The 14,545-nt window shown below is 43.9% G+C and overlaps 1 protein-coding gene across 5 annotated transcripts in view; it reads left to right on the forward strand.

Moving 5' to 3' along the window:
- The window catches only part of Rapgef4 (Rap guanine nucleotide exchange factor 4), a 262,768-nt gene that overhangs the window by 84,828 nt on the left and 163,395 nt on the right, over nucleotides 1–14,545 (forward strand). Inside the window, exon 1 of one of the 5 annotated variants that reach the window (XM_048426318.3) lies at nucleotides 6,182–6,243. The exons of the other annotated variants lie outside the window; for them this stretch is intronic. The gene's annotated coding sequence lies outside the window, so the exon portion shown is untranslated. Of the gene's footprint in view, nucleotides 1–6,181; nucleotides 6,244–14,545 lie in introns of those variants that run through there. 5 annotated transcript variants of the gene reach the window in all.

Genomic DNA, 14,545 nt, shown 5'->3' on the forward strand with positions numbered 1-14,545 from the left:
AACACATTATTTTGCTGCCCCTTATTTTTCCTATCATATTTTCTTTTCTTTTTCTTTCTGTTTGTTTGTTTTTTGTCTTTTTGAGACAGGGTTTCTCTGTGTAACAGCCCCGACAATCCTTGAGTTCACTTTGTAGGTAGATCAGGCTAGCCTCGAACTCACAGAGATCATATTTTCATTTATAGGCACTACTACATTTTCCTCTGGAGGCTAGCGTATGCTATCTAGCAGATATGTGTAAAACATTATAAAGCAACACGATGATCCTAATATGCGTGATTGGTGGATCCGTATTGGGCACCATTCAAGCTTCAAGCAATGGGAGAGAAATCCCTTCCAGGCAGGCTCAGCCTCCTGAAGGAATGATGTTCACACTGAGCTCTGAAGAGGCTGGAACGCAGAGGGCTGTAAAGGACCAGAAGAAGGAGCTTCTTGTTTTCTTTTCTATCCCAGTTACCCACTGTTACATAACACGCCATCTCAAACACAGTCACTTGAACAACAACACTTGGTTTTGCCCATGAACTTGCAATTCGAATAGAGCTAAGAAATGTGTGTGTGTGTGTGGGGGAACCAGTTTGTCTTTGTTCTACCTGCTGACCTCAGGGATGTCGGATAAGGATGGAAGGCTGGATTCTAGCATGTCTGTCGGTCTATGCTGATAATGGATGGAGCTGTGGACCAGAGGACTATGTACATCCTTTCCATGTGACCGTGTGCCTTCTTCCCAGCGTGGAGGCTGTGTAGCAAGCCAGTATCTCAAGGGAACCAGGCAGAACCTCTTTACATTTTCTGACCTGTCTTGGAAGTCACAACCTGCCACTTTTGTCACAGTCCAAATCCAAAGAGAGAAGACTACACCTAAAGCAAGAAACTTGACATGGCGGCGCACACCTTTAATCCTAGCACTTGGGAGACAGAGTTAGGCGGGTCTCAGTGAGTTTGAGGGCAGCCTGGTAGAGCAAGTTCCAGGACGGCCAGGGCTACCTAGGGAAACCCTGTCTCAAAAAAACAAACAAACAAGCAAAATGCATTGTAGGAAGAACAAGTGGGGTAGGAGAGAGGGAGGCCATTTTGTCGAAAATAGCCTGCCACCTGGACTGCAATGATGGGAGTAAGGTGGCCACGTTAATGTACTGAGGTGTCAGACTGGGTGAAGCAGAGTCTGTCCAAAGGAGACTGAAAAGGGTGGGGATCTCAGTAAACAGGACGCTCATTGACTAGAAGGTTCTGGCTCAGGGGCAGAGGGCCTGCTAGGGGAGCTGAAGGAGTGCCATTTGCTGTGAGTTTCTTACAGCAGTCTAGGTCATATGGGGTGGGGGGGAACAGACGGAAGAAGAATGGGAGAAAGACATTGCTAGGGAAGACATTGCTAGAACACACGATGCTGGGAAGAATTGGGCCCAAGGACCAGGGGACGCCCGAGGACCAGGGGACGCCGAGACGGTCGGGATGACTCTGGTTGGAGGTAAATAGAAGCAGAGGCCTTATTCTTAGAGATTGTTAGAATTATTGGTTTCCCAGCAGAATCTTCTGGGGGCCAGTCCAAGCATGCACACTTAGATAATTAGTGTTTCCTGAGGTCCCACAAGGAGTTCTGTGCATATGAGATACATACTTGATGGAAGTCTATTTATAAAATGAAGACATTTCTAAGTGTACTGATTATGTGGTAACTTTATCTTCAGTACATTCTTTTGTACATTACCACAGATTTATGACTCTCAATCTATAGTTCTGAGACCCAGCTTTTAAAATGTAATAAAATATATTTAAAGTGTTTAAATATATTTTAAAATTTAATATATAATACACACACATATATACATACACACACACATATACATACACACACATATATCATGTGTGTATGAGCTCTTTTGTCAGAAAAACCTGACCTGAAAAAAATTTTGATCATATTTGGGCTGTTTATGTTTTTGTTCCATTAATATGATTGCTCATTAGTACACTGCAGATATTTTATGCATTTGATTTTGACAGTCTGGGCCAAATTCCCACGGTACAGATGAGAATACTGACTCTCATAAGATTAATTTATCCAATAGATCTCTCAAGCACAAAGGCCATTTTTTTTTGTAAGTAGAAAACGATATGTAGGATATGTTTGCAGAAGCCAATCTCTCTTTGACATAGGGTTTGAGCTAATCTCTCTCTCTCTCTCTCTTTCTCTCTCTCTCTCTCTCTCTCTCTCTGTATGCGTGTGTGTGCATGTGTGCGTGTGTGTGTGTGCGCGTGTGTGCATGTGTGCATGCACATGTATATGCACAGACCAGAGGACAACCTTTTTTTATTTGTATTTTTTGCAAAAGCTCACCAAGTGGTAAGCTCCCAGGATCCTATCCCTTCCTCCCCAGGTCTGGTATGACAATATCACAAACATACACCACTACCCTACTTTTTTTTCTTGTGGGTTCTGGGGCTGCAACTCAGGCCCCTGTGCTTACAAGTCAAGTACTTCTCTCAACTGAGCTATCCCCTAGCCCACAGGATGGGCTAGCCTCATCACTGACAACTGCTGTGGTCATGGGCATTAAATTGTAAGGTTTTTCAAAACAGTATCGATGTAGTATGTGTGTTATTTGCCTTATGTATACTTAATCTTTGTGGTCGAATACATTTGGTGGGTGCATACTTCAGTGTAGGCCAAATGCAGCAGGCTGGCTAAGAATGCAATACCAGGCAAGTCTGTGTGCCCTGTTGGCACCATGCCAGGAAGGCTAGGAGCTGTATAGTCCCCCAAGGACAGAATGGCTTCGACCTGCGAGTATCCTCTCAGTGTCCTAAACTGAACCCACGAGATCTTGGAGCCGGCCCAAGGTTAATCTCTGAGATCTCAGATGACCTCCAGATACCCATCGCAGGGCTGGACCTTGGCGTGAAGCATTCGGTGAACACAGGTACACAGGCTCCATCTTGGGCCTCTTCTGGAAAGACAACTTTGGCTGTGTGTGGCGATGCTTCCCATCTTTCTGCCCCTTCATCTTCTTTGTTTCTCATACCTCACAGTGAGTTGTAGCGATGCTTCCCATCTTTTTGCCCCTTCATCTTCTTTGTTTCTCATATCCCACAGTGAATCAGCTGTGTGCTCTCGAGCATGAGAGTCAACGACCTTTATCACCAAGGTTGCCTTTGAATGATCTCTAGTGATCAGAAAGTTATGCAGCGGAAAGCTGGCTAACTGTATAAAACAATATAAGTCCCCCAAACCAAAACCCAAACAGACTAAAGAAAACCACAATTAGAAAACCCAGCCCCAGTGTGTCCCAGTGACTTGTGGCTGGCAGAAGAGCATTCCCTCAGAGGACTCTTTCAGATGTTTGACTTGCAATGCTTGCTTCCTACATTTTATTTCATAGATGGAGACCTGAGGACTTTGATATTTTTACATTTATATTTTCGTTCCTTCCAATAGCATGCATATTTTAAGCCATCCAAAAATGAAAGTATACATTTAATATAATCTTTGAGGTAGAAAATATTTGGCTGCTAATAAGCTTTGTTTTCGGTGTGCAAGACCAAACAAACATCCAAGCGAAGCAAGTTCAGATCCTAGCGCTAGCTTTTAATAAATTGGCATCTTTGAGAATTTACTAAGTGTTAATACAGCTTTTCTTCCTGCTCCCTCTCCCCTCTCCCTTCCTCTACCTCCCTTCCCTCCATTATTTTTATTTGCTTATTTGTTTATTTATTCACTAATATATTTATATATTCATTTTATATAAAGTCTTATGATCTTTGTCATGCTGTGTAGCCAAGGGAAACCTTTGAACTTCTGATCTTCCTGTCTCTTGGTTACCCCAAAGTGCTGAGATTGTAGGCATGCACCAAACAGCAGGTGTATGCAGTGCTGAGATTGTAGGCATGCACCATGACAGGGGATGTATGCAGGGATGAGATTGCAGGCATGCACCGTGACAGTGGGTGTACGCAGTGCTGAGGGTTGATCCCAGGGCTTCAACATGCCAGGAGAGGACTCTACCAGCTGAGCCATATACTCAGTCTTAAACTTATCTTCTTCCTGGGAGGAAGGAAAGAAAATTGTCACAAGCTTACAAATTGTCTAATGGAAATACAAATCCCAATGATTTGGGCACAAAGCATTGTGGGAATTATCCCTGATGACGTGAGCAGTAGGGATCCTGTGGTGAATCCCGGCCAGGTTGGAGCTGTTTTGAGTTATACGTGAGTAGGGAGGTTGGCAGCCTTTTGGATCTATAGGATTCTAGTTGAGCAGTGAGGATTTTGCAATAATCTGTGGGTAAATACATGACAGGGCAGCCACACTCTCTTACACTTGGAAGGAACCATGGTTGGGACACTTAATAAGATGGCTGATAGCTTAGGGAATGGCCCTGCATGAGCTGTTTTGAATAATGTCAGTCATTTTTAAGTGGGCAGGGTTAAAAGGCAAACCAAGCCCAGGTTAGTTCTCTTTATAATTAATGTGTGATGTTTGCCAACCAGCAGGATGGTGATAGAACTTGGCATGCAGATTGCTTGGAGCTGTTTGGACTAAGACACCCTGACATGACATCGCTGGGACAGCAGCTGGCTCCTCTGTGGCAATGGGGTGAAGCTGGCAGACAGGGAGGGAATATGAAATGTTTCTGAAACATTGTCTACTCCCAAGTAAATAACAAATGGGTAAGGTATTTATGGGAGCACAGTTTTCATCAATACACATAGCTACACAGCACTGACTCCATGCATGGTGCTGTTCCCACTTCACCGATGCTGGGATCTACATCTTTTCATCACCCACCCCTGGGGATACCGCAGACCCCTTTAGTTCTAGTTCCATGGCGTCCCTCCTACAGTCCTTAGCAACTGCTCTTAGGATGGCAGGGAACTTGGAGGAAGAGATGGAGAAGACATCCCAAATCAGCAGGTGTGAGTTCTTGCAAATCTGTAGTCTTCTTGGCAACAACTGTGCTGATGCCCCTTTTATAATAGCATGGCCTGCCCACCCCCGTGTGTGTGTGTGTGTGTGTGTGTGTGTGTGTGTGTGTGTGTGTAACTGAGCAGTATTCCACTGGCTGACTGACTGGCTATACCCCACCATATCTCTCCATGTGCTTATAAGTATCTTTAAAGAACATTCTTGTCTGTGAACTCTTAAGGGATGGATTTTTGGGGGGATCTTTATATTCCTCGCCGTCTAAGAACCTGCTTAAAATAAGTTCCAAGAACAAATCCAAATTCGTATTTGGTAAATAGTTGCTGATCCTGCACAGCCCAGGGCAGAGCTGAGGGGAGATGGCTTACACTCTTGGAACGCCGACTCTAACATGTGACAAAAATTCCCTTCCGCGAATGGATAATTCTTTTGCTGGGTCAAAGAAGCCACGTGGGTCACAGATGGACTAGTATCTGACCACAAGCAGCTTGCTGTGTCCCGTCCCTTGGCCATGCCCACTCGAGGTAGGCTCTGTGCTCCTCCTAGGTGCTCCCATTCTACCCAGCACATCGTTTTGGAATTGCTTGTTTGTTTTGCTTAGTTCCACTCTCAGGAATATAAGCAGCAGAAGGCGGTGATGCTGTAGCGGAAGGGGGTCTTTCTGTTGTGCCTGCCATGAGGTATAAAATGTCAGTGGCGGCTTGAGGAGCAAATGCCTGGATACATCTCATTCTGGGAACAACCAGGAGCAAAGGGCACAGGGCGGTGGAAACATACCGTGCCCTCCCTGTCTCTCGAGTCTCCCAAATGACTTGCCCTTGCCTTCACTCAGAGTTGACACTGTGTGGCTTCTCCAGAGTGAGACGGGACAAGAGGAAAGCCAGTGGCTTCAGCTCCACTCTGTACACAACCTCCACGCAACCCCAAACCGCTGTCATTAGCATCCTAATTGTGTTCGTAGGGTTACTCTGAGGCCAGACTATTTAGGGACACAGGTTGAAAATGACCTCGCGTGGGCAGGTGAGGAGGCCCAGATGCCAGGAGTGGTGACAGAATGGCTTCCCCAGCCGGGCTTCAGGCCCCTCCCTGTTCAGCCTTGCCACCACCCTGCTGCATGCTGTCAACCCCTCCTAGACACCTGCCCTGGGTCATCTGGCCTGACCAGAAAGCCGAGTGTGGAGGGGACAGCACACATCTGTGCGTCCTGGGCTGAAGGTGAACCAGAAAGACCCAGGAGGCCGAGCCAGAGGAGGCGCTTCATGTGGAGAAGAAAGCAGGTGGCTCTCGGGGGCTTTCTTGGTTGTTTGGCTGCTGGATGGGGTCAGGTGAGAATCCTGTTGCATCACTGGGACAAAGTCCTAACCAGGGCGCAGATGTGAACACATCTGGTCTTAGGGATTATCTGAAGCTTTAATGTAGACTATCACGATGCTTAAGGTTGAATTATTCCCTATAAAAATACGTATGTGTAATCTTTAGTAGGTCATGTGTTAATTTTGTACATGTTGGATGACTGGAGAGATCATATGTTCATTTTCATGACTATTGACTGGAGAGATCCGTCAAACTCATTTATTGTGTGGTTGATAGGTATCATACTACTCTGGTGGTTTCAGTGTGGGTTCAAGGCCCCTGCTCCTTACAAAGAACTCTGCATTGCTGGTGGGCTGTGACCTTTGAGATCCTCTTCTTTCGTTTTTCCCTTCCTTCCTTCCTCCCTCCCTCCCTCCCTCCCTCCCTCCCTCCCTCCCTCCCTCCCTCCCTCCCTCCTTTCTTTCTTTCTTTCTTTCTTTCTTTCGTTCTATTTCTTTCCCTCCCCCTCCCTCCCTCCCTTCATTCTGCCTTCTTTTTTTCTTTTTCAAGACAGGCCTCACCATGTAGCTCTGAGTGTCCTGGAACTCATTAGGTAGACCAGGCTGAGATCCCTTTCTCACCGGTAGACAAAGACTGAGCTGTTCATTGGAGTGAAATTGTCCTGCATTTGGGGTGATTCTATGTTTGAAGATTCTCTTTGCCTTTTAAAATGATCCACACTTGAGGCAGCTCAGATACAGTCAACTGACTTGAAGCATGGAACTGCTTCTGAGCTGGTGCCATTTGTGGAAATTGTGAGACCCAGCCCTACTCTTGTGGATGAAAAGTCATGATACTCTCCCCTAGAATATGTCACCTTTTATCCACATAAGGTTCCTTTTGTTGAGTTGGTAGTTTCATTTTTAGTGTAGAAATCATGTTTAATTAAAACTTACTTGTCATTTAAAATGATAATTTGTTTGATTTAGCATTTTTAATTACTTCGGGTAAATTACCCATAGAAGCTCACATAATTCATTTGTTTGTTAAAGGGTTACTGTGTTGTTTGCATGTTCTGAATGATACCACTTTAATGAAACACCGGGCTGGAGCTGGGCCAGATGCTAAGGGGTCCACCCTGGTCTGTTTGTTCAGCTGGAAGATCACCATTCTGTTTACTGAGTTTTTGCAGAAGATCAAAGTCTTTAAAAGCTTCTGTGTTGGAAAATCATTAGTAGTAGCATGTCTGGGGAAAAGGTGACCATTTAGTCCCTGTGAGCAGCATTTGAGTCCAGCCAGGACTGACCTCCAGGAACCCTGTAGCTTCTTAGAGTCGTATGGGTTCCTCAACGCCCCAGATGGCAGCCTGCAAACTGGAGGTTATGTGAGTTTAAATCTTGTCTAACACATTAGGGGAGCTTACGAATAGTAGGAAAGCTTGTCTGTATTAGTGAAAAACAGTGTGATGTTAATGGATGGTAGCCATTTTATTATTCCGAGTGTAAGGCAGCTATTAGCCTGTCCTAACAAATAACGGTAGGCTTCAGGGGCTTTTACGGAGAAGAAGATAAGGCTGATGCCATATTCCATGTCTCTTATTTTAGGTTTTGTGTATGAATTCTAGCTCATGCCCTCAGGGATGCTACTTTGAATGTTCTTCAGGCTCCCTTCCTTAAAAGAGAGGAGAGCGAGGTTTACTCGTGTTCTATTCAAGTTTTCTGCCTAACCTGACGTAGTCTCTGATTTATTGATTTTTAAGTAATTCCAGAGGCTTGTCACTGGTTTTCCCTTAGACATTAGGAGCTGGTTCAGAGCTTCTAGCTACTACTACTACTGATGATGATGGTGGTGGTGATGATGATGATGATGGTAAAACATCACACCAGGTTAGATATCTCCAGCATTCCTCCTGCCTGCAGCGGAACTGGGGAAGACACTCCAAGAAACCCACATTTGTATTACACCCCAAATCATCTTTGAGTGGTGTGGCAGAGAGGTGGATCATGCACAGGGGGCCCTCTGTCTTTTAGTCTAAGGGACCATTCGTAGGGAAAGTGTGCATGCACCTTAGGGATCACAGTAATGAGGTGAAAGAATGACAGTCTATGCTAATGGCAGGAAACTGCTCTCCTCAGCCCTTATTTTCAGGCTGTTGCCGAATGTAGCCTGTGTACATAAAGGCACTGTCCTTGGTATAGGTACCATCAGTAGGGCATGTCCTTCAGTCCCTTCTCAATCCCAGTAGAAAATGTGTCCCAAGGTTCAGAAGACCTTATTTGATCACAAACATAATATTGTGGGTAAGTCGCTTGGCCTCTCTGAATTTTGATTTGCTTGCCTGAGAAGCTGTCGGCAGATAGAGTTCATGTGGCGAAGGGCATTCTAACTACAGCTTTGTGGTCTAGATGCACAATGATCTTGACAGCCTGTGGTCTACATGGTTCATAGGGTTGGGAAGACCGGTTACTGGAGTCAGATGCAATCAGAAGGCATAGATTCTGGCTAGCCAGACAGTCTTCTTGGGAGTCAAGCCCTTACCTCCGGGGCGCTCAGTTCTATGAGCCAGCGGACCTGCTGGTAGGTAGGATGGATGGCCTGTGAGCTGGCTTGACTTCCGTGTTCAGCCCATTTCTGTGTTGGTTGGAGGAATGCTGGAAAGGATCTTAGAGCTGAAAGCACCTGGAATGTGATCTTTAAAACCACATCTTTGCTTAAAGAGCACCAAGAAAGTGTTCTTTTAATCTTCTTGGACCCAGAAAAAGAGAAAAAGACTAAATGCTGTGACTTTTAAATATTAATATTTTACATTATCAAGAGGCATCTCTTTATTTTTAGTTATAACCATTGAAAGTCCAAACAATATGCCAAATCTATGTTATAAAAAATATTCCCCCACTCCCACCACCCTGAGCTGTCCACCATTTTTGTTTTACATCTCCAGATACTTTTCTATAATGTGTCAATACAGTTTTTACAAAAGGGTATCTGTTTGTCCTAAGACTGAACACTACTCTTTTCTGTCTCCTTAAGTGTCTTTCGTGGCTGTTCTGTCCCTATTATGGGTAAACCACAGGAAGGTATGGGCTCATTAAAACCAACACCTGGGCGAGGCAGTGGTGACGCACACCTTTAATCAGAACACGTGGGAGGCAGAGGCAGGTGGATTTCTGTGAGTTTGAGGCCAGCCTGGTCTACAAAGTGAGTTCTAGGGTAGCTAGAACTGTTTCACAGAGAAGCCCTGTCTCAACAAAACAAAACAAAACAAAAAAACAAAAACCAATAACCCCAAAAAACAAAAAGAAAACAAAAAACCAAACCAACAAAAACCAAAACTAATCAAAACAAAAAACAAAAGCAAAATAACACCTGGATGCTTGTGTAGCATCAGAGGCATAAAAGCAGGATCTCTGTCACAATCACTTTGTAGCACACTTCACCTCTCTGATTTTGAACTGTCTCTGAGCCTAGGGTCTGTAGACATCTCAGTGTTAGGGGTCCTTAGTTTTGTCACGGCCTGGGTCCCAGAACAAAGATAACCTTATTTTTCATTTTTGCTTTTTGTTGTTCTCTTCTCTTCTCTTCTCTTCTCTTCTCTTCTCTTCTCTTCTCTTCTCTTCTCTTCTCTTCTCTTCTCTTCTCTTCTTTCTTTTCTTTTCTTTTTTTTCAAGACAGGGTTTCTCTGTGTGACCTTGGTTATCCCAGAACTCTGTAGACCAGACTGTAGATCAGGCTGGCCTTGAACTTACAGAGATCCACCTGACTCTGCCTCCCAAGTGCTGGAATTAAAGGTGTGTGCCACCATTGGCCGGTAATAACCTTTTTTTTAAGTTAGCCTCTACTATGTGCTATGATGAATAAATGTATGTTGTTAGTAGGCTAATATGTATATTTTTCAGACTGTTTATTTACATGTATTTTAATTTAATGCTTACTGTGTGTCAGGCATAGTTTGGAAACACAGTTCAATTTAATTTTCTGTAACCCCTTTTTAACAGATATACAGGAAATAAATATAATCCCATGAGATAACATGACTTTCTCATTCAAATAGTCGTATCATCTGTATGTAATGGGACTCTCATTTCTTTCTTTCTCTGCCTTTATGCCTTTTATTTTATTTTTCTTGCATTATCACACCGACTAAGGTAGCTCCTATTCGGGATGTACATCCTTTTCTTGTCATTGATGTTAGGGGCATTTCCACCCTTCATCATTTTAACTGTAGACTGAGGAAATCTATTTTTTTTATTTGCTGAGAGTTTTTTCAAAAATTCATTGAAATTACAAAATACTTTAATTTTTGTAATTTTATTCCATTATTATTGATTATATTTCTTTATTATTGATTGCAGGTTGTAGTCTTACAGGTAAACTTAATACTTATGTGAAAGGTTGGTTGTCCTTTTATCCCTGCCAGCTTAGACTTACTAATATTTGCTGAAGATAGTTACGCCTGTGCTAACAGCTGCTGACTTCAGTTTTCCCTTCATAATGGATCTCTTTCAAATGTTGGTAGTAGGCTTACCATGGCCTCAGAATGGGCTAAGGGAATTCCACTTTGCTCCTTTTTCCGATAAAGTTATGTAAGATTTTAGTATTATTTTTGCCTTTAAATATTTGATTGAATTCACCATGAAGTCCCGTGTCTTGGAGTTTCCCTTACGGGAAGGATTTTGAGAACATATTCAGTTCATCAACAGACATGGAGCTATTGAGGATTTTCAATTGCTTTGTTTGTCAGTTTTGGTAAATTGTATCTTTCAAGTAATTTATCTATTTTATCGTAAGCTTTAGACTTTATTGGCATAAAGCTATTTGTTTAGTTTTGTTTAGTTATTAGTTCTCTGCATTTCTAAAGAGAACCTTTTATTCTGGGGATTTACGTCCCCTCTTTTTAGATTTTTCTTGATGGATGTAGTTAGAAATTTATTGCTTTCTTTCAAAGAACCAATGCTTGGTTTCATTATTTTTTTTTTCAAATTTTCTGTTCCATTGATTTCTGCTCTTACGAAAAAATTCATTCCTTATATTAGCGCTGGATTCATAAACAATCTCTCTGTTTTCATTTGTAAAGATTTCCCTCCTGGCCTCCAGACCTTTCTTCTTGTCTACTGGAAGTCCCTCAGGCTGCAGGCTTCCCTGAGCCGGCTTTAATGGTGTCCCCAGAGTGCACGGTGGCACGTTCTCATTGTCACTCAGAGCCGCCTCTGTTTCCTCTGTGAGTCCTTCCTTTGGTTATGAGTTCTCCTTTTCCTTGAGTTCTTTAGAAGTGTGTTATTTCCAAATATTTTGAGTTTTCTAACTATCTTATTGCTATGGCTATTGATTTGGGTAAACTATTACCCAAAACACACTTTGTAGTATTTCTATCTTTTAGTATTTATCGAGGCTTGTTTGTAACACATCTTGCTTCTGTCCTGGTCATTACACCATGGGTACCCATGCCCCGCGGGTAGCAGGTGCAGTACTCTGAGGATGTCAGCACAGTGCAGTTGGTGGTGGTGGTCAGATCTTTTGTGTCTCCACTGTTTTTTTTTTTCTTCTCTTGTGGTTCTGGGTGAGGCCCTTAGCATAAGGCCCACTGATATTTTCTGCCGAATTCTGTCAGCTACTGAGAAAAGAGTATTAAAAATCTCTGACTAACGTCGTGAATTTGGCCATTTAATAATAAATTCTGTTGCAGCTTGCTTTGTAGCATTCTATTTTGGGCAATATGGATTTTATTTTTAGAGCTCACGGATGAACCGCTTCTTTTGTTATGATCGAATACCCTCTTTATGGTGCTCACACTCTTCTTTGAAATGCCGCTCATAAGATGCTAGGCTAGCCACAGCTGCTTTCTTGTGACGATACGTGTGCATGTACACACACGTGCGTCTGTGCATATTCGTGTGCAAATGCAGGTGTGCGTGTGCTGCAACACACATATGGAGGTCAGGGGACACCTCCCATTTTGTCTGAGAGAGGGGCTTGGTATTGTCTCTCCAATGTATATGGTAGGCTAGATGGCTTGCCAGCTTCTAGGGGGTTTCCTTTCTTCGCCTCCCACCGTCTTGTAGGAACACTAGGGTTGCAAATCCTTGTTCCATGTGTCTGGCTTTTATGTGGGTTCTGGGGATTCGAACTCAGGTCCTCACAGTCATATGATGAGTCCTTTATCCGCTGGGCCGTCCTCCCAGCCCCACAGCCACTTTCTTATGATTTCTCTCCCATGGTTTGTAGTTTTCAAGTTTTTATTATTAAACAGGCATGGAGATCATAGAATGGGGCCCCTCCCATTTTGAAAACTTCTGGGTTTTATGATTTGTTTGGTGGGGGCGGCGGTAAGAGTCTGTTCAGGTGCTTAGTATACACGAGGAGCCTCCCACCTGATTTTTATAATTTCTCTCACCTCTTTTGGGTTTGCCTCCCTAGCACTGGAATCATAAGCATCACACCCCATTTTAAAAAGGTTTTATTTATCCTTTGAGAATTTTATGAAATATATTTTAATCACCTTCATTCTCTTCCACAATCTCTTCCTAGATCCTCCTCCGCCTCCCTACCTATCAAACGTCACAGACATCCTCCCTACCTCCCCCATAAAGCAAATCAAACTCCTGGAGTTCAGTTTGTGTTTGCCGATGGCTCCCAGGTGTGGGCCTTGCTCTGGAGAATGGAATATACCAAGTGTTGCTCCTCTACAGAAAACTGACTTTCCCTCACCCGTGGCAATCAAGTTCCAGTAGCTCCTTGGTTAGGGATGGGACTTCATGCCTTTCTTCCCCGTTCCGTGCTGGGGTTTCATCTGGCTGGAGCCTGGGCAGGTCTGGTGCACACTGTTGGCGATCTCTTAGTTCGTATGTGCAGCTCCGCGCTGCGTGTGGAAAACACCGTTTCCTTGAATCCATCCACCGCCTCTGACTCTTAGAATTTTCCTTCCTCTCTCCCATAGAGATCTCTGGGCCTTGATGGGGGAGTGGGCGCCACCATTTAGATCCCCCTAATAAAGGTCCCTGCTTTGTTCCACGTGCTTTTCATTTATTTTTCTCTGCATGCCTTGTTTTGCATTAATTGATGTTTTTTAGAATTCTACATTTGTTAGGCTCCCCAGGAAGCAGATGGAGGTGTGTGTCTGAGAGATTCATTTGCTACCACAGAAGGAGAAGAGGAGATAGAGCAGAAAGACATCTGTCATCATGAAAGAAGGGCAGAAAGTAGAAAAATGGGGGGTAGAAGGAAGCCCCAGACAGCACGGCTGGGCCGAGAGCATCTCTGCTACCTGGTTGAGGGTGCTGGGATAGAGATGGCCGCTGGGCAAGCTTGCCTGTTCCTGTCAGCCCTGCCTCGGACCAGCTTTGAAAGACAGAACTTCCATCCAAGGCACCACAGCTGGAGGTGTTAGCTGTGTTTTTTACAGCTGACTGGCAGTTGTCTTATAGATGGGAAGAGCGCCTCAGAAACTGCCAACAATTCCACTTTAATATTTTAAAATTTATATTTTGCATATGGACATTTGGTCTGCATGTGTGTCTGAATACCTCTTACGTACCTGGTACCTGGGGAGGCCAGCAGAGGGCATCAGATTCCCAAGAACTGGAGTTACAGATGCTTGTGAGCCACTGTGGGGCGCTGAACACCAAATGCAGGACCTCTGGAAGAGCAGTCAGTGCCCTTAATCCCTGGGCCATCTCTCCTGTTCTGGAATAGCTGCCTTACATGCTACAACTGCCCAAACTAATACCTGCGTTATCTCAGGGCTGCTGTCCAGGGGGCACTTTTTTTGTTGGAGGCTGCTCATATTTTATGTTCCTTTGTCTAATGATTTTGAAATGTAGCTTGGATATTGTAAATGATGCATCATGGAGATTTGGAATTTCATCACAAGCTTTAAATGACTACCAATATTCTACTTTTTTTTTCCTTTCCAGTGACAAAGTAATATGAAAATTTCTTTTTGCCTTAGCTAAGTGGCTTGGAGTCTGCTTTGCACATGCCTGGTACCGGGACCAGGCAGCCTCCGTTTGTTCAGATCTTTGGTACTTTCCCTGTGTGTCTGTCTTCTCTCTGGGATTTCCTTCCTCATTGTCTAGTTGTTGTTATATCCCTGGTCCATGCTCTTGATTGCTCCATCGTAAGCCTGCAGGTTTCTCTCTGAGATAGTCACCAAGCTGCTGACTGGGTCAGCTCCTCATTCTGAAGCCATTCATATGAGTGTCAGCATCATGTCGTTTCTCCCTCTGCCTCCAGTTGCTGTCTTGTGTCTTTCAGCCATTTTTGTTGCTGTCGTTCAACTATTTTATCTTGAGTTTACCCCTAGCTCCCGCAGGATGTCTGATCTGATAGAGTTACTTT

The sequence above is a fragment of the Myodes glareolus genome, chromosome 21 (assembly GCF_982192425.1).
Source record: "Myodes glareolus chromosome 21, mMyoGla1.1, whole genome shotgun sequence".
Taxonomy (NCBI): domain Eukaryota; kingdom Metazoa; phylum Chordata; class Mammalia; order Rodentia; family Cricetidae; genus Myodes; species Myodes glareolus.